The sequence below is a fragment of the Ambystoma mexicanum genome, chromosome 3q (assembly GCF_040938575.1).
Source record: "Ambystoma mexicanum isolate Mex_15411 chromosome 3q, UKY_AmexF1_1, whole genome shotgun sequence".
Classification (NCBI taxonomy): domain Eukaryota; kingdom Metazoa; phylum Chordata; class Amphibia; order Caudata; family Ambystomatidae; genus Ambystoma; species Ambystoma mexicanum.
The window spans coordinates 1,024,183,691-1,024,201,985 of record NC_090926.1 but is presented as its reverse complement, the minus strand read 5'-3'; the positions used below and the strand labels follow the sequence as shown (position 1 = coordinate 1,024,201,985).

General features: G+C 47.1%; 1 protein-coding gene across 2 annotated transcripts in view; it reads left to right on the top strand.

Moving 5' to 3' along the window:
* Positions 1-3,895: 3,895 nt before the first annotated feature.
* Positions 3,896-18,295, top strand: part of CARD14 (caspase recruitment domain family member 14) — a 642,914-nt gene continuing 628,514 nt past the window's right edge. Inside the window, exon 1 of one of the 2 annotated variants that reach the window (XM_069655192.1) lies at positions 3,896-3,981. The gene's annotated coding sequence lies outside the window, so the exon portion shown is untranslated. Of the gene's footprint in view, positions 4,074-18,295 lie in introns of both variants that reach the window. The other variant, XM_069655194.1, reaches the window with a different exon arrangement.

The window sequence follows — 18,295 nt, the reverse complement described above, 5'->3', positions numbered from 1 at the left end:
GCTGACATGATAGATGGGGTAATCAGACAAGGTTTGTCTAAGAGAGAGATTGTGAAGTATGGTGTGAATTGGAGAGGAATGGTGTGGATTGGAGTAGCTATTAGATTGCTTACATTAGAAGCATGTAAGGCTTATAGTTATTGCATTGCTGGTAGATTTGCACCAAAAGCATAAAAGGTGCAAATTCAAGATTTGCATTATAGTAGTGTTTGCATCATGCAATGCTATGTATGAATAATGGTTTTTCCATTGTTGAATCGATTCATGTGTTTTCTTTGTGTCTTATGTTGGTGTGTCCATAGGAGTGATCTAGGAGTAACACAGTGCACAAAGGCCCTGAGATACAAGAGCAGGGGGGCATAGTGATCAGCACCCCCCTAGGAGATTGTGTAAGACTGACAACAGGTCGCCCACGCGGGGCTAGGCCAAAGATAGATTTGTCTGAGTTCCCACAACATGGCACCCGTAACGCGGGACTTCACAGATGCGGATTGATAACATGGAACAGAGGGTTTAGTCTGCAGAGTTTTGCAGCTGGCTTTTTGGATCCACTTATCGATGAGCTGAAGTAAAAGTTTGAACATCGTGTGCAGCTGTGTTTTCTGTTAGTTTGTGGGAATAGATATTTTATGTTGTGTGTTTTGTCTGTTTTGGGGATGTTATGAATTAGAGCATGCTTTGTCCACAATTTTGTTCACCGTAGGAAGGGGAACACAATTGTCTGACTGACTTTGAATCCGGAATTTGAATTGGAATTGATCCAGAGCAGTGTTTCATGAATGGCAATTTTTGGGAATTAATGTACATCCATTTGGCCAAGCTAGAGAAATAGTTTTTTCTTGCAGACGCTTGTGGTATTTTGTTTGTTTGGAACTCCGCAGAGACTGACACTTTTTTGGGGAAATCTGACCTTTGTTTTGGATTCCTAGTGGTTGGAATTTGTGCATATTTTTGGCAAGTCAACGACTGTATCTGCATGTTTAGAGAAGTCTTGAAGCTTGTGTTTTTGAAACTCACTTAAGTGTCGTGAGGTTTGGTTGAGAGAAAATCCAGAAGGTTGAAATAATTACTACTGCAGAATGAGCTCATTTTTTAGTGACTTGAAAGCAATAAGAAATCGGATTAGACATATGCTTGATGTCTGGGAAGTTTAGCTTGCTCCAACCATAATGATTGAAGAATTGAAAGTGAAGAGTGAAGAAGCAGGAACAGAAATGACACCATATATTAGTGACTTGCGAGCAATAATATATCGTCTCAGACATGTAGTTGATAACTGGGAAGATGTCCCAGAAGCTTTGAATTACCCATTGAAACCTTTTACAACAGCAGTGATGGGTGGGAACAGAGTTCCTGGAGAAAACCTGGTAGGGGTGAAAGACGGAGTAGTGGATGGAGAAAATGTTAATGTTGTTCGTGGGAGAAAGAGTTACCTCAGAATAATAACAGAGATAGTGTGACCCAGACAGTAGTTTGTTCCACTCATAGTGCAGCAATGATTGTAGCAATAGCAGAGCAACAAATTGAACAGATTGAACAAGATGCTTGCTATGAAGAGGAAATGGAGAGTGCATTTTTGTTAGACTTGTGCAGAATGCATAGAGGGTTTGCCTATGAAGATTTGCATTATGAAACTGTATCATTCGAGACACCTTTGCATGGAAGCAGTTATGTGCATGGAGGCAGTTATTTGAACATCTTTGATTTGAATAGTAATGGCATTTGTAATGGCATTTTTGGCAGGTGTGATAACAACAGTACTTTGCCTACATTAGGGAGTGAAAATATCGTTTTATCTAATGACATAGAAACTTGGATAGCATTAAAGGAGAAAGTGAATAGAGTGAATTGATGCGAAAGTTGGATGTTCTGGGATATTGCATTCTTTGAATTTTTTGAGTTTGAATGACTGCATGGAGAGAAGGGCTGTTTACATTATGCAGAAACATTGCGCGGGATTAGCAGACTGTTTATTTGAAGAAGGAGTAAGCAGTGAAGGGAAGGAATGTTTATTGAATCTGAATTGTATTGCACTTGCAGGAAGCAGTGTCCATTTGAATGAAATTGATTTGTTTTGTCAACATTTAGTGATTCAACGTTGTGAATACATTGGCCCTCATTACAACACCGGCGCTAAACCATGGCGCTATTAGCACCATGGTTGGTGCCGGTGTTGTAACGGGTCCGCCATGGTTCAATGGGGAATTACCACCCCATTCCAAGGTTGGCGGGGTGGTAATTCCCCATTGAACCATGGCCCTTCCCCATTCCCATTTTCGCCCCATAGGGCTCTATGGGAATGGGGAAGGCGCTAAGTACGGTAATGCAATTTGCGGTACCGTACTTAGCACCAAGGTCCATTTGTGGGTCCCTACTTTAACGGCTGGGGCCTCATTACAACCCTGGCGTTAAGGGGTTAATGGCGCCGTAGAAGGCTGCGGTGCCATTAAACCCTTAACACCAGATTCACACTTTAACGCCTGCTTTTTGCAGGCGTTAAAGTCCAAGGCGCTAAGCGACCTTGGTGCTAATTACGGCGCCGTAATTTACGGTGCCGTAATTAGCACCTTCCCCATTCCCATTGTGCCCTATGGGCCAAAAATGGGAATGGGGAAGGTGCCGTGGTGAATGGGGAATTACCGCCCCGCCAACCTTGTAATGGGGCGGTAATTCCGCCATCCACCATGGCGGAATCCGGCATGGACCATGGTGCTAATAGCACCATGGTCCAACGCCAGGGTCGTAATGAGGCCCCTCCTGTCGACCAGCCGTTAAGGTCGGGTCCCGCAAGGGGACCTCGGGCCTCATTACAACCCTGGCGTTGGACCATGGTGCTATTAGCACCATGATCCATGCCGGATTCCGCCATGGTGGATGGCGGATTTACCACCCCATTCCAAGGTTGGCGGGGCGGTAAATCCCCATTCACCATGGCCCCTTCCCCATTCCCATTTTTGGCCCATGGGGCTCAATGGGAATGGGAAAGGCGCTAATTACGGCACCGTAAATTACGGTGCCGTAATTAGCACCAAGGTCCCTTAGCGGGTTGGACTTTAACGCCTGCAAAAAGCAGGCGTTAAAGTGTAAATCGTCATTAAGGGTTTAACGGCGCCGCAGCCTTTTACGGCACCGTTAACCCCTTAACGCCAGGGTTGTAATGAGGCCCCTCGTAATCAGGCGCTAATGGGTTAACGGCGCTGCAGCCTTTTACGGCGCCGTTAACCCAATAGCGCCAGGGTCGTAATGAGGCCCATAGGCCTCATTACACGGACGGCAGTAACTATGGCGCTTTTAGCGCCATGGTTGCCGCTGGTATTTTACCGAGTCCGCTATGGTGAATGGCGGAATTACCGCCCTATTCCAAGGTTTGTGGGGGCGGTAATTCCACATTCCCATTTTTGCCCCTATAGGGCTCAATGGGAATGGGGAAGGCGGTAATTACGGTACCGCAAATTGCGGTACCGTAATTACCTCCTAGGTCCCTTTGCGGGTCCCGCCCTTAATGGCTGGTAAAACCAGCCGTTAGGGTAGGGTCCCACAAAGGGACCTCGTAGTAAGGCGGTAAGGGTTTACCGGCACTGGTACCCTTACCGGTAAACCCTTACCGTCGTCCGTGTAATGAGGCCCATACTACTGGCTGCGGTCTGCTTATTCCCTCGGTTTTTGGAAGGGCGCTCCAATGCTTCTTGGCACTCGGTAGAGAGTTGACATTTTGCCCCTTTCTTGCCCCCCTTCCTCTCACAGTGCCCTAGTCTGGAATAGACTGTCCTATGTGCCGCAGGCTGAAGCTTGGCCGTGTGTCATTGTCCCCAGACAGGGAGGAAGTCTTTCGGGCCCTGAAAAACCTGCTCGGCCGGCGCTTGCCCGAACTTGGCCCAGCTCTCAGCCCAGTCAGCGGGGAATCCTCCCAGTGGGACTGTGCGTGTAAACACCGGGGCCGGGCCGGCAGCCGGAGCTCGGGCGATCCTTCGTCGGCGGCAGGTTGGTCTGTGCCAGGGTGGGTTTTGCTGTGTCTGTGTTTTTCCTCGTGTGCACACGCCGCCGCGCTGAATGTAGGGCGTCGAGGTGTCAAGGTGCGTGTATTTCACTAAAAGTCGAAATTGTAAATCTAACATTCAAGTGCGGGGGCCGGGGGCTGCTGTTCTGTGAAAAACAGGTGTCCGGGAAGTGTTACATCGGAACGGGTTTGGTGGGTTTGTGCTGCTTACGGAGGGGTGAAGGGATGAGGTAAAAGGAAAATGCGTACTGGAGTTATGGCTTCTGGGGTCACTTCATTTGCCACAGCGAGAGGTGACTTGGGGTGATGGGGGCACTGCGTTTGCCCCGTCATGCCTCCCCCCTTTTCATGCTACTCAGCCCCTCTGCAGTGTCTCCAGCCTCTCTCCTCCCTGATGTGCTTCAGATTTCCCTTCTCTCTTGCACTTTCTACCTCTCGCCTGTCACATACCTGTTGCCCGCCTCTTTTCTCTGTCTCACACCTCCCCCCTGCATCAGCCCCTTACCCTCCCCCCTTCCCCTATGTCCCTGTGTTGTCTCTCACCCTCTCCACCATCCTTTTAATTTTCCTCCGCTCCTCTCTGTCTCTCCCTGAGCCACCCTCTCTCCTTTACGTTTCGGCCCAAAACGGTGAATAAAAAAAGCCACTTGAGCATTTGTGCATTCGACGTGGTAAATAAGACCAAAGCCCACAATACCGAACCAGGGGAGCGGGGGTTGCGGGGATGTCCCCCTCTGCCCTGGTTCGGTATTATGGGCTGTGGGGGTTGCGGTGGTGTCCCCTGCATACATTAAATGTACAGTGGGGGACAAACAGCCAAAATCCAAAAAGCCCGAGTTGCAAAATGCGAACATGTGGGCTTTGCAATTTTGTAACTCGAGCGTTTGGGATTTGGTTTTTCAACTTGGATCCTAACACTGCAGCTGGCCATCTTGGTGATCACCTGGGAGAGGTGATCGGGCAAAGATGGGGGAGAGAGAGGGATGGAGGTCGCGAGCCAAAGGGGCCAGGCGAGAAGCGAAAGGAGGGGGCGCTGTGATGTAGGAAGGGTGCTGGGCAGAGCTGGGCAATGAGGAGTGGGAGAAAGCGTGGTGGAGTGTGAGCCACAGGTTCCGAGAGAGCGAGGGAGGGTACTTAGGCCTATGGTTGCGGGTGGCAAAGCCAGGAGGGGGGTGTTGTCTACTAGAAATGGGCAGTGGGAATGATGCGTTGCGGAGGAACAGGGACCGTTAACCCAGGATTAGAAATAAGGACATACAAGAAAAAATAGGGTAAGACAAGAGTTGACAGTGAAAGTGCGATGAATGCAGAGGGGTACACATGGAGAAGTGCTCAAGTGACAGTGAAAGGGGAGCACGGCCAGGGAGTGGTACCCCTTGAGGAGACATGCTCCTTCAATCTTCTATGAGATCCTTTGCAGCAGGTGTGCCTACATTACGAGATGAGCCAAAGGCACACATCCAATTATCTTCAGGTGTATTTGGGAGAAATCTTGATGACCCTGGGGAAATGACTGCCTCCCTGAGACCATAGGTTGTGCCAGACAGTCAAGGATTTGAAATAAATACATGGGAGCAGACTGCTGCTCGTGGACAGGCTTTAGCAGGCAGCACGCTCAAGTTGTCACATGCGAGTAGCTTATCCAGTCCTGGCTTTTTTGTTTGCATTTTTGGGAAATTCAGCCTTGCATTTGTAATAAGAAAATCAAAAGCAAAACTACAAATGTGGAAATGCAAAGTAAAAAATGACTGCAAAAGGCACCGACGCTATTCGTGAACTGAGAGTTAAACCGTCCCCCTCCCCCACACCCATGAATGTAGTGTATACGATGCGTGGCCAATGGATGCACTTGGCTTCCAGCCTTTAGTGGGTTTTCAAAGCTGCGGAGAGAAACTAAAGGCAGCCATTCAATCGGTGTCTTCTGTATTTTGCTGACAGAATTTCAAATTTGGATTTCTTAATAATGTTTTGTCCAAATAAACCATTCCAGCGTAACAGTGTGTAAAATAGAATTGTACATTGACTGTCCCTAATTGTACATTGACTGTCCCTGGCACAAAGTTCACAGAGGCCCTCTGCCTTTTTTGGGGTAGCGCATGGAGAGAAACACAGTAGCTGTATTTGTGCCCATTCTCCCTGCTTCTTTGGGATAGATTCACAGAGGATTGCCTTCACCCATTTCTTTCTTTTGCATGAAACATGTGGAAGGTTCACAGAGGGCAATCCGATGCAGCACGAGAGGTGCACACAATCCGATGCAGCACGAGAGGTGCACACAATCCGATGCACACTTGACACCATGTTTACCCAAAGTGCATTCCTGCAAACCTGTGCCATTGAAGAAGGATGGTTGGGGAGGGAGAGATATTATCACCTTTTTTTGTGGGAATCCTGTGTGCACAAATGATAAGCACAAACCCATCAAATGGAATGTAGGCGGCTGTGCAATGCACAATTTCTGACCCTCTTCTGCATTGTCTGCACATTCTGTAGTTGCTTTCCCTCGTACATTTAATTCCTTTTGTAAAGGATGCAAACATATTTCCTCCAGTTCTGAAATGTATCACAGCAAGCACGTTAGTTCATGACATACTGAACTGCGCTCCTAGCACCGGCATGGATGTTGGGAGCCAACGAATACATGAGAGTTGGTCAAGTGCCCATCACCAGTGTACCAAAGGTGGCAGGCTGCGGCCTGCTTACAGGTTGCAGATTTAAGAAACTACTGGGCAGTGGGACAGTTCAGGAGTTTGCGAGTTCAGTGAGCGGCACACTGCGCAGAATTCTCTGTCTCAGAAATATACAAACAGTGTGCTTTCATGAGATGCCCAATGCGAGATACAAACGGTGTGCTTTCATGAGATGCCCTATGCGAGATACAAACCGTGTGCTTTCATGAGATGCCCTATGCGAGATACAAACTGTGTGCTTTCATGAGATGCCCTATGCGAGATACAAACGGTGTGCTTTCATGAGATGCCCTACGCGAGATACAAACGGTGTGCTTTCATGAGATGCCCTTATGCGAGATACAGTGTGCTTTCATGAGATGCCCTATGCGAGATACAAACAGTGTGCTTTCATGAGATGCCCAATGTGAGATACAAACTGTGTGCATTCATGAGATGCCCTATGCGAGATACAAACGGTGTGCTTTCATGAGATGCCCTTATGCGAGATACAGTGTTCTTTCATGAGATTCCCAATGCGAGATACAAACGGTGTGCTTTCATGAGATGCCTTTAAGCAGATACAAACGGTGTGCTTTCATGAGATGCTCTATGCGAGATACAAATGGTGTGCTTTCATGAGATGCTCTATTCCTTGTGAAATGCACTGTTTATGTATCAGATTCAGATCAGATTCGAAGTTAAAGCTCAGAGTAAAGTTAGAATAAGCTGTTACTGTGCCACTTTAGATGAGATTCGTCTGCACGTTTAACGCAATCCAGCCGATTTGTTGTGTCATTATTGCGATTCTGGGCCTGATTCATAGAATGTTTTGTGCAGTAAAAAGTGACTGGGCACTTTTCAGCGCACAAAACTCCTTTGAATGACTCATGGATCAGTATGGGAGGGGCCTAGGCAAAGAAATGAATAGGGGGTGAAACATGAAAATTCCCCATTCTGCCGGCAAAATGTGGAATAATGCGGGTGTGTTGAGGGACGGGCCACGCAGTGAAATCGCATGCCCAGTCAAGCGCAAACCTTACCGAATTCATGGAACCCAACGCACAACCTTACATCAGGAAAAGTTACAGGCAAAGCTGATGGACTCACCGCCACAGGATAGGTGGCGCAGAGCACTGTGTGCATAGGATCCAGTGTGCAAATGTAAGGTTTACATAGCAATTTAGGGGTGACGGCACGTAGTTGAGGTGCACTTGAAGTTAGGGGTGTTTGAACGCAGATTAGAGGGGTTGATGCTTGACCCCGCTAATCTTGTGTGCGAGGGGGAACAGGGGTTTGCACGCAAGTTAACCGGCCGAAGCCTTGAGTTACGCAGAATGGTACGCGGATTATCGGGGTGCAGTTTTGGGTTACAGGGGTTCGTACACAGTGTCGCCAGGGTGCTCTCTTGAGTGCGGTCCCATAGTGTCACACTTCTTGAGCCTATTGACTATTGCGGGGGCTTACCTACTAACCCACCTAGATGGCACAAAGCAACTTCGACAAGAACTACATGAATGAAATACTTATAGCGTGGGATCGTCCACTATGGATGGCTAAGCAAAGCCCCCTCCTCTTTTTATGAGCGTCACAAATGACTGTGCATATTTGAATTATGGAGCAAGTGTCTTTTACTTATTCCATAATACAAATACTGCTTGCCCAAGGGCAGAGGGAGCCGGATTAACCATGGAACCTGGCAGCAGCATCCCCCTTCTCACAAAGCCCCCCTCTGGCAGATCAATTTCCCAATTGCACGACTGTTAACTTAAACTGGCTGCATGGTGTAACCCCCGCCCCATGTTTGCCAGGCTCGGGCACTTTGTATTTCTTTCAGAATGTATGGCCTGCCCGAAGATGGCAGAGGAGGGGGGCTCAAGTGCACACTGGAAATATTTAAATTTCTTGCAGATTCCAATGTTCCTGATCCCTGTCAACCTGTGCAGTTGACTGCATAAAATCCCCGACTTTGACAGGATACCCAAGAGGTAGTGACAGTGATTTTGCACACTTCCTTCTTCTTCGCCACTCTCTCTCCCTGCCTGTCCCAGTTTGGGTTTGTGGCAGTGGTCGAAGTGTACGAAAAGAAGTAGTGGAGCTATGTTCTCTGCTGGTCTGCCCCGCTCCCCACAAACCCCATTCCTGCGCCCCTCCCACACACAATCCAAACCCCCAAACAAACACACCTGCTATTTATGGGAACATGCAATGCAGTGCACTGAAGTGCCAGCTTCAACTTCTTCCTACACTTATATATTAAAACTAAACCATTGCAGAACGGTTTTTTTTTAAAAAAATAAAAGTATAGGAGCAGTGAAACTTAAAAATAAAAAGTATGGGAGCACCGCTCCCGACCGCTCCAGCCCACGTCGACCTCTGATTTGTGGTCAGAATTCTGACCCAACCCGTGGCATGATTTTAAGCAGGAAGAGGAAGTGGTGAAGGGAGGCATCAAACACTTTAACCTCGACACCATGCTGCCTCCACCGCCCTGCCATCCTGCCACCAAGAACAGCCCCAGACTGATGGAAGAGAGGACACCATAACTGTGTGAAAATAACTGTGGGAAAATGTAAGTTTAAACATGCTTTAAAAATTGTTTGTGTGTATGCATGTTATGAATGCGGTGTGTGTGTGTGTGTGTGCGCGCAAGAGCGTTTGAATTAGTCTGCACACATGTGTGAGTCTGTGTGCCTGATAGTCTGTGTTTGCTTGGCTGGGAAGAGGTATGCACAGGCAGCATTATTGTGTTACAGCACCATTCTAGCACATTGTTGGCACAGGCAACATGGAAGTATTCATGCAGGGATATGCTGGCATATCGGGCACAGTCGACATGGACATTTATTTAAAGTTTAATGGGCCATTCCAGCGTGAATGTCTGCTCTTACAGTTGCAGTACGGGCCTGTACTGGGCACATCCAGCACAGAAATGTTTTGCAGTGGCATTGCTAGCAAATCTGGGGGCACAGCAAACATGAAAGTGTGTTACAGCAGGAATACTGTCATATGTTTAGCATAGCCAGCAAAAAGTGTGCTCTTATATTGGAGATGCTAGTATATGCTATGTACAGCCAGCATGGGCATGTTTTATAGTGGCGATACTGGCATATGTTTGGCACATGTAGAAAGTCGGTGTGTTCCTATACTGACATGCACGAATTTAATGTGCCCAGGCTGGATGAAAATGTGATATTACAGTTGTGTGCTTGTCTATGTTGGGCACAGTCACCATGGCAATATGTTTGGAGAGTGAAATGCTGGTGTATATTGGACACAGCTATCATGAGTTGCATTTACAGTGGCAATATGGCATGTACAGGACAGCCACCATTAAAGTGTGTTCTTACATTGCTATGCTGGTATCTATTGGACACAGCATGAACATTGGTTTACAGTGGTACTGTTAATATTGGCATATAATTCGGGCCACTGGCAGCATAAAAAATGGTTGTTCATGCCAATGTTGACACATACCTTTTGGCACTAGCAGAATGAAAGTGTGTTTTATAGGACAATGCGGACATGTATTGTTGAGACAGGCCTCATGCTGGTTCCTTTGACACAGCAAGCCTGAAAATCTCACACAATATTCTGTGTACTGTTGGGACCTTGGCAACTATTCAACTTGCCGATGTCCCAACTAAGTTTCTCATGAGTTCCCTAAATAATGGATTGTAAATTGTATGGTTTTCCTAACTCAATTTCTCTGAAATGTGGACTTTATAATGTGCCATTATTTTAAAATGTTCTCTCATGTTGAGCTCGCATGGTTTGAACCTGCACGGTCTGCTGGTGCAGACTCATGACAAAAGATGTACACACTGGCACATAAAAGAATCACACCAGAGGACTGAACATTGAATTGTTTTGTAATCTGAAGGATACTTGATCTGCAAATAAATAGGAGGAATGGAACTGCCTGGCGCTCAGGGAGGCTGGGGGAGGGGGGGGGGCTTGGGATGGGGGTTGGGTGGGAGGGGTGCATGCGCCCATCCGTGTGTGCGTAGGTTTTACGGCACAGTCTGTTTGTCTGGAATGTTCCTAGATCTCAGCCGGGAGAGAGTGTGTGTTCAGCTAGTTAGTAGTTTAGCGGTTTACGGGGGGTTGTTGCTTTTTGTTTACTTACTGTGGTCACTTGGCAATCCACTATTATTTGTACAGGAAAGGATGTTTGAAGGCTCACGCTCTGCCAGATGACACATTCAGACTGCTAAAACCATCTCTTTTTATTTGATATCCATGCAAGACGAGAACATTGCGGATGTAATCTATTTCTTCGTGTCTTTTTGTCTTTTGTCCTTTATTTCTTTGACTTTAGTTGGACAACACTTGATTTTTACCTTTGGGACTGTGCTTGATGTCATATAACACCTGGTTTGTGATCTTTGGCACTGAATGATATGTTGCTATATCTGTGATGGGACAATCTTGGAATGTTGATGTATTAACTGCATGTTTTTACTCTATGCTTTGTACTATATTCCCTGATGAAGGAGAGTAGTGTGAAATGCTTTGGACACTACTAATTTTCTCTCTGTAAAAAAGACATCATTTAAGCGCAATTATAGTGGACTTATGCTTTATTCTGAATCTCAATATGATATGCATTGAAGCATTAACTTGCAAGGAAATAGGCAGCATCAAAGGGTCTTTTCCCATTGGTCCTCCCTGTTTTGACCCTGCCTGGGCAAAACAAAAGAGGTGATGGCTGGAAGGTTTAGAATGAATCTTAAACTCTGGCATTGCTCTGGGCAACCCTCCAGACCATCGTTCTTCGCCTGCCAAGCCATTACAGAAGGGGAAAAACCATATGCAAATCTGGCTTGGCCCCACCCCCAAATGGGTAGTCCAGCCCGAACTGCTCGGTCACATCCCTTCTGCACGAGACCACAAGCATCCCCAGACATGTTTCAGCCTTGTTGGGCGTCATCAGTGAGGAGTAGCTTGGGTCTCTAGGCCCAGCAGGCATGGGGCCCACTTCTGGGCATACCCGTCCCACTCGGGGTGACAATAGCAAAACAAAAGAGATGATGGCTGGAAGGTTTAGAATGAACTTTAACCTCTGGCATTGCTCTGGGCAACCCTCCAGACCATCGTTCTTTGTCTGCCAAGCCATTACAGAAGGGGAAAAACCATATGCAAATCTGGCTTGGCCCCACCCCCAAAGGGGTAGTCCAATCCGAACCGCTAGGTCACATCCCTTCTGCACGAGACCACAAGCATCCCCAGACATGTTTCAGCCGTGTTGGGCGTCATCAGTGAGGAGTAGCTTGGGTCTCTAGGCCCAGCAGGCACGGGACCCACGTCTGGGCATACCTGTCCCACTCGGGGTGACAATAGTAAAACAAAAGAGGTGATGGCTGGAAGGTTTAGAATGAACTTTAACCTCTGGCATTGCTCTGAGCAACCCTCCAGACCACCGTTCTTCGCCAACCAAGCCATTACAGAAGGGGAAAACCATATGCAAATCTGGCTTGGCCCCACCCCCAAAGGGGTAGTCCAGCTCGAACTGCTAGGTCACATCCCTTCTGCAAGAGACCACAAGCATCCCCAGACATGTTTCAGCCTGGGGCTTTGTAACAACATTTTATGTAGTGCTTCATGGTGAGCACCTACAGCTTCTATGTGCTGTGATAAGAGTGATATTTATTAGCCAATTTAGTGGTACTCAAATTATCAAACCGAGAAGGATAAAGGGATGATTTAGATCTCCTGGGATGCAAGCCTGTGACTGGAGTGTGCATACAGATGTCCGAGGAAATCTCTTAAATCGCTGAACTATCTCACCGGTAGAAAAATATTCAGCAGAAACGACCCCTTTAGGTTAGATGTCATGAAGGAGTGTGATTATGGGAGTGTCTTCGAAAAGGTTATGAAAGCAAAGAGCGTAATTTGATATTGTCTGTGAGACGGTATGTCCTAAACGTTACTATACTGCACATTTTGGATTGTGTCGTCACTACTCCATCTCCAGTTATGCCACTGCTGTAATGAACAAACTGTTGTATTGAATGATTTTCATAAATCACGATTTCAGTGGCTCGGCTCTCAGCCCAGATCCCTGGCTTGGCCTTAAGTCAGGCCTCTGACTAAATTATTTCATGGCTTTCCCACTAGTGCATGTTGTTGCTAATATGTGGAAAGCACTACCTGAGGGGCTCATGTCCCTAAAGTGAGTACGCCATAAGGTAAGCGACTCCCTGCTGCCACGCTTAAGTCACTTGCACTCAGGGATGGACTGAGGACCGAAAGAGGCCCTGGAGCTCATTTTCAAAGTGGCCCCATATTTCAAACTTTCAGCAATCCCAACTCTTTTTCTATGGGAACATATGGAAATACCACACAAAAGAGGCCAGGGCACGGAGGCCCACCAGGACATCTCCAGAGTTCCCTATAGGCCAGTCCCCCCTCACCCCCCGCCGGTTTGCGCTGCACAAGCGTGTACGCCGCCTTTTAACCTTCACATTTGCACTTCTCAGCACAAAGTGATCAAGACTGCCTCGCCTGCTGGCATGCCAGGCAGTTTTTACTTTTCATTGTGAGTGCCGCTTGGCCGCGCTCACATTTACAATTAAACCCTTCATGTCGGGGAAGTTTGCATTTCAATTGGGAACACTGCTTACCACGCACATATATTACAAAGTGTTCCAAGTGGAAAGGAACTCCCCAACCCCCCCCCACCCTCCCCCGCCGGACATGCGAGCGAGGGGAGGCTTTAATTGTAGTTATATACGCTCCCAGGCAGGGAGTGTGTACAATGGATCCCTATAGGGGCTGCCTGCTTTATACGGATGCTTGTCAATAAAGCAGGGGGACCCCATAGGGATCTCCAGCTTTTGCGTCGGCATGTAAATCCACTAAGTACATTAAGCACTCGTACATTACACAAAGCCACTAAAGACATCCTTGTTTCAACAAGCCAACTAGCATTTATAAATGTGTGTGTGAATGTGTGTATGGTACCTATTAATGCAAACCTGGCTGGGAAGCACCGGAGTGGGTTTGAGGTAGGGTGCTGGGGTAGCAGAGGGGCTGCTGGTGGGGTTTAATTTCCTGCTTGCGAGAATATGTTTCTTTATACCCGAGGAGTCATATAATATAGTTTGCAAATTGAATATATTAGGAATGGAAGTAGCCATGCCATTAATTGCTACACAAGTAGAATCAAGTGGAATAATACCATTGCTTTATCACATTTTAAAAATGCAGTGTTTGTGGGTCAGCATACGCTATTCCAACCTGGGCCATAACCCACGGTGAGAGCAGGACACGGCGACCCCATGTATTCCCTCTAAGCGGCCAAATCATTGAGGAGAACTTCTCTCATTTTTCCCGCCGTTTTCTAGGCCTGGAAAGCCATACTGAGGGGCTTTTCTGTGGCTGAGGTAAGGCGCCAGCAACTGCCAGGTGAACAGCTGCTGCTTAAATGCACAGCTTCCCTGGCAACCAAAAGAGGCCCTGCAAATAACGTTCAAAGTGGTCCCATATTTCAAACTTCAGCAAACCCAACCCTTTTCCTATGGGAACATTTGGAAATCCCACACAGAAGCGGCCCAGGGTGCAGAGGCCCACCGGGGCATCTCCAGAGTTCCCTATAGGCCAGGCCACCACTGCTGGCGGCACTCTGGAGCCGGAACCTATGGAACTGCAGCATAGTTCACAGAACCTGTCCTGCAGCAGGGAAGCACTTCCATGTTTGGGAAATGCACATGCTGCAACGGAAGCTGTATTTCTGTGAGCTGCAAAAGATCTACTTTGAAGCCCTGGGTCTGCGCATCAACAGTCGCTCTCTTGCCTTCTCCTGGCGCGGGAATGTAAAACATAGTCCCAGGCTTGATTCAAAGAGCGTTGTCTTATGGGAGTGGTCCATTATAAAACGCACCTGTGAATCAGGCCCTATACATGTAATCCCAGAAAAGGCGCCAAAACTCACCGAGCAGCTCCACTCACCCGGTCCCCGCCCATGTCAGCCTCTTGCCAGTGGTTACCAGCTATTACAAAGCAACACGTGGGTGATTTCCTGTTGTGAGGTGATGTCACAATTCTTTGCCTAACCAGGAAGCAGTTACTTATCAAACACACAAAAGTGCAACGCTTGGGAGCAAGGTTTAATTATGAACTCTTTATGGTATGTGTTGGTAACTGGAATGCAGTTGATTTCTCGTTTTCTTTAAAGAGGCGTGCCTGATACCCCATCCCTCTTGCTGCTGTCCCTATTCCCTCCCCTCTACACAGGGACATCACTTCACCAAAATGCCAGGGGTAGTGGAGGTGACACCGCACGACCCTTGACCGCTGATTACATCACAGGAAGTGATGTCATTTTACCCCAACCTGAAGTGACATCATGGGAAGCAATGGAACACGACCGTTCACCCCTCAACAAACCAGGAAGTGGCATCGCATAACATTCTTTCTGAGTACACTGTAAAGTGATGGACATTTCATACAAGAATGGATCACCATATGTATCGTTATTATCAGTGTGTACAGGCCCACATTACCAAATCACAGTGAATGCAAGCAGACGTTCAAGGCCAAAAGATAATGATGTGTTATTATATAGCACTTATGCTTAAGTGCTTCATATAGAACAAATATACATACAATATCCCCTAACTTGTGTTGTTACTCATTTATCAACCTCGGCAGAATGAAAGGGTGAATTGACCTTGCTGGGAGTCGAACCTGTAACCTGCAGATCACACACATTGCCGCAGCCTGCTCTCAACCCGCTGAGCTATCTTACCGGCTATATCTTTCAGAAAACCAGCCACTCCAGAAACAAAGAGCCACATGCTGCTAGCCACAGCCCATGGTCCTCAATGTAAAAAACAAAAACGTTTATCTTTCTGATTTTTGGGCGGGGGGGTAGCAAAGGAGACCAAAGGGGTAGCAAGGCATACCTCAGGGGTCACAGTTGCGACCCAAGACGCCTCTAAATCACGTCCATGCCTCTTCACCTTCCCCTTCCTGTATTTATGCCAAGCTTTCTGTCTGCTGGACACTTCTTTCCAAGTAGCATTGCCTTTCTTGACAACTCTGAGGAGTCCTGTCTGTCATCCTCAAAGCGCTTGCATGTTTGTAAACCAGGCTAGTTTGCCACCTACCAAGTGCAGACAAATCGAACAAGGGTGTATGGCCTAGGCGAGGGGCATGGCCTGAAGGGGGCAAGTGGCATAGGCAAGGGCTGCCTGCCTGCCCAAAACGATACATCATGAGAACCTGCACACTTGTATTTTGGGGTCTCTCAGTAGGGTTGCAGGTGGCCTGCTTTGCGATTCTTGCGTGGTTTGTAAATAAATTGCTGACTGTAAAAACAAATCTCGGGCTCAAAATAGTGGTGAAATCACCCTAATTCTGTAGATGCATCTCTTTTTAGATTGGAGAGGGGTCAAAATGAATTCCCCAATGTGTGCTCCTCTCGCCCTAACATAAAATCAAACAGCATCTAGGAATGTAGTTTTATTTTTGATAAATGCGTGTGTGAAAGTGACGCAAGTATGCAACCCTTCTAGGCGAATAACAGACACTGGACTTGGTGCCAATTTAATTTATCACAACAATCAGCCTTACAGACCAACAATTGCAAACCACAAGCCATGAGTGCACACTTGCTCAGCTTCAGCGTTTGTAGTAAGCCTTGAGTTGTCCCGCGTGAGCCCAGGGCTACGTCTAGATTCCCGAAATCCGTTCCTCATACGGTTCTTTAATAATTGCTAGTTCCTGCTTTTACAGCCACAACTTGTTGCAAATAGGTCGTTTACTGCTGTATATAACTTGTGCCCTACCAAATGAACAACAGCCCTAAATGTGCTTCTTTGATACAAGCCGTGTGTTCACACTTTCAGGCCCCTATAGGGTGCACTTAGGAAATTGCTTTGGGTGGTTATCAGTGGGGGGTGAGGGGGACTGAGAGAGTAGCCATGGCTCGGTAGGAGTTTTTGGAGACTGCCAGGGCTCCATCCCGTCTAACACTAGCCCACATAAAGCCCTGAATGTACCAATACAAGCAAGGACATAGAAGCACCCAGCATTTAAGGGGTGGATAGAAGAAGACCCAGCCTGCCTAAGGTCCGGTTGTCGCAGAATTCAGACACATTTAAAGTGTTTGATTTTTTTTCCCCATATGAAGTCAGGTTTATAATTTCGCTCCAGCCGAATTTCCGTTTGCTTGTTCCATAATCTTTAAAGTCAATTTCAAATTCAGTTTCATGGTTCCTTTGCACCTTAAACTGATTTTCTCACTTTCCTGGTGGCATTAGGTTTTTTACAGGAAATATTAAGTTATCGATGGGTAACTTCAGCAACAAGAATGTATTCCACAAAGCTGTTCTGGGTGACATCTATTAAGCAAGAGTCAAGATTTGCTGCTTCTCTATTTGAACTTCCGAGATGAAATTCACCCTGTTGTTGGTAGTTGTCCATCTGTTTTGCCGTGTTTGCCCTTTGCCCCACAGCCCTTTCCCACATCCTGTGCTACACCATGCACCGATATTGTGGTGGGTGACCGGGGGAGGTATAAAGGAAGAATACACACCATGGATGAACAGTTTCACCACATCGTCCCCACACATCCCCACACTATCAACACCAAAAATGGTGTGGCCTCCTGCCACCCTTGCTTACCTGTCATTTCACCTTTCCCTCACCAAAAGCATAACAATATTACAACAAGGATTTGGCCTTTGTGAACAGAGTATATCTCATCATCCAGGGATGGATGGCCTCTCATGGGGACTATGCCTGAATGATGTCAAAACGGAACTCCTCATTCTGGGCACTACTGCTAATCTCAACAAATTAGGCCATCTATACTCCAACTTCACCATAGATAATAACAACATCCCAGTAGCCAAGGAAGTGAAAACCATTGGCCTTTACCTAGACTCCACCCTCACTTTAAAAAAACAAGTCAACTCCATGGCCTCAGCCACTGCTTATACGTTCATGCTAATTAGAGCGGCAAAGCCTTTCCTAACACCCAACAATTGCCTTACTCTAGCAAGAGCCTTGGTACTATCTAAACTGGATTATTGTAACGCTTTATACATAGGTTGTAAAAAATACACTACCAACAAGATCCAGATCCTACAAAACAACGATTTAAGAGCAGCCCTTAACATTCCCAAGAAAGTCCACATATCTGACTTGAGAAGATCTAACAACTGGCTCTCTATTAAAGACAAAGGGCCTCATTACGACCCCAGCGCTAAACCATGGTGCTATTAGCACCATGGTCCATGCCATGGTGCGCCATGGTGAATGGCGGAATTACCGCCCCATTCCAAGGTTGGCAGGGCGGTAATTCCCCATGGGCCCTTCCCCATTCCCATTTTTGCCCCATAGGGCTCAATGGGAATGGGGAAGGCGCTAAGTACGGTGCCGCAAATTGCGGCACCGTACTTAGCACCAAGGTCCCTTTGCGGCACCCTACTTTAACGGCTGGTAAAACCAGCCGTTAAGGTCGGGTCACGCAAAGGGACCCCGTAATCAGGCGTTAAGGGTTTAGTGGCGCGACACCTTTTACAGCGCCGTTAAACCCTTAACGCCAGGGTCGTAATGACCCCCAAAATCCTCCTCAAATCAGCCTCCCTTACTCATAAATGCCTACATATGGCCATCC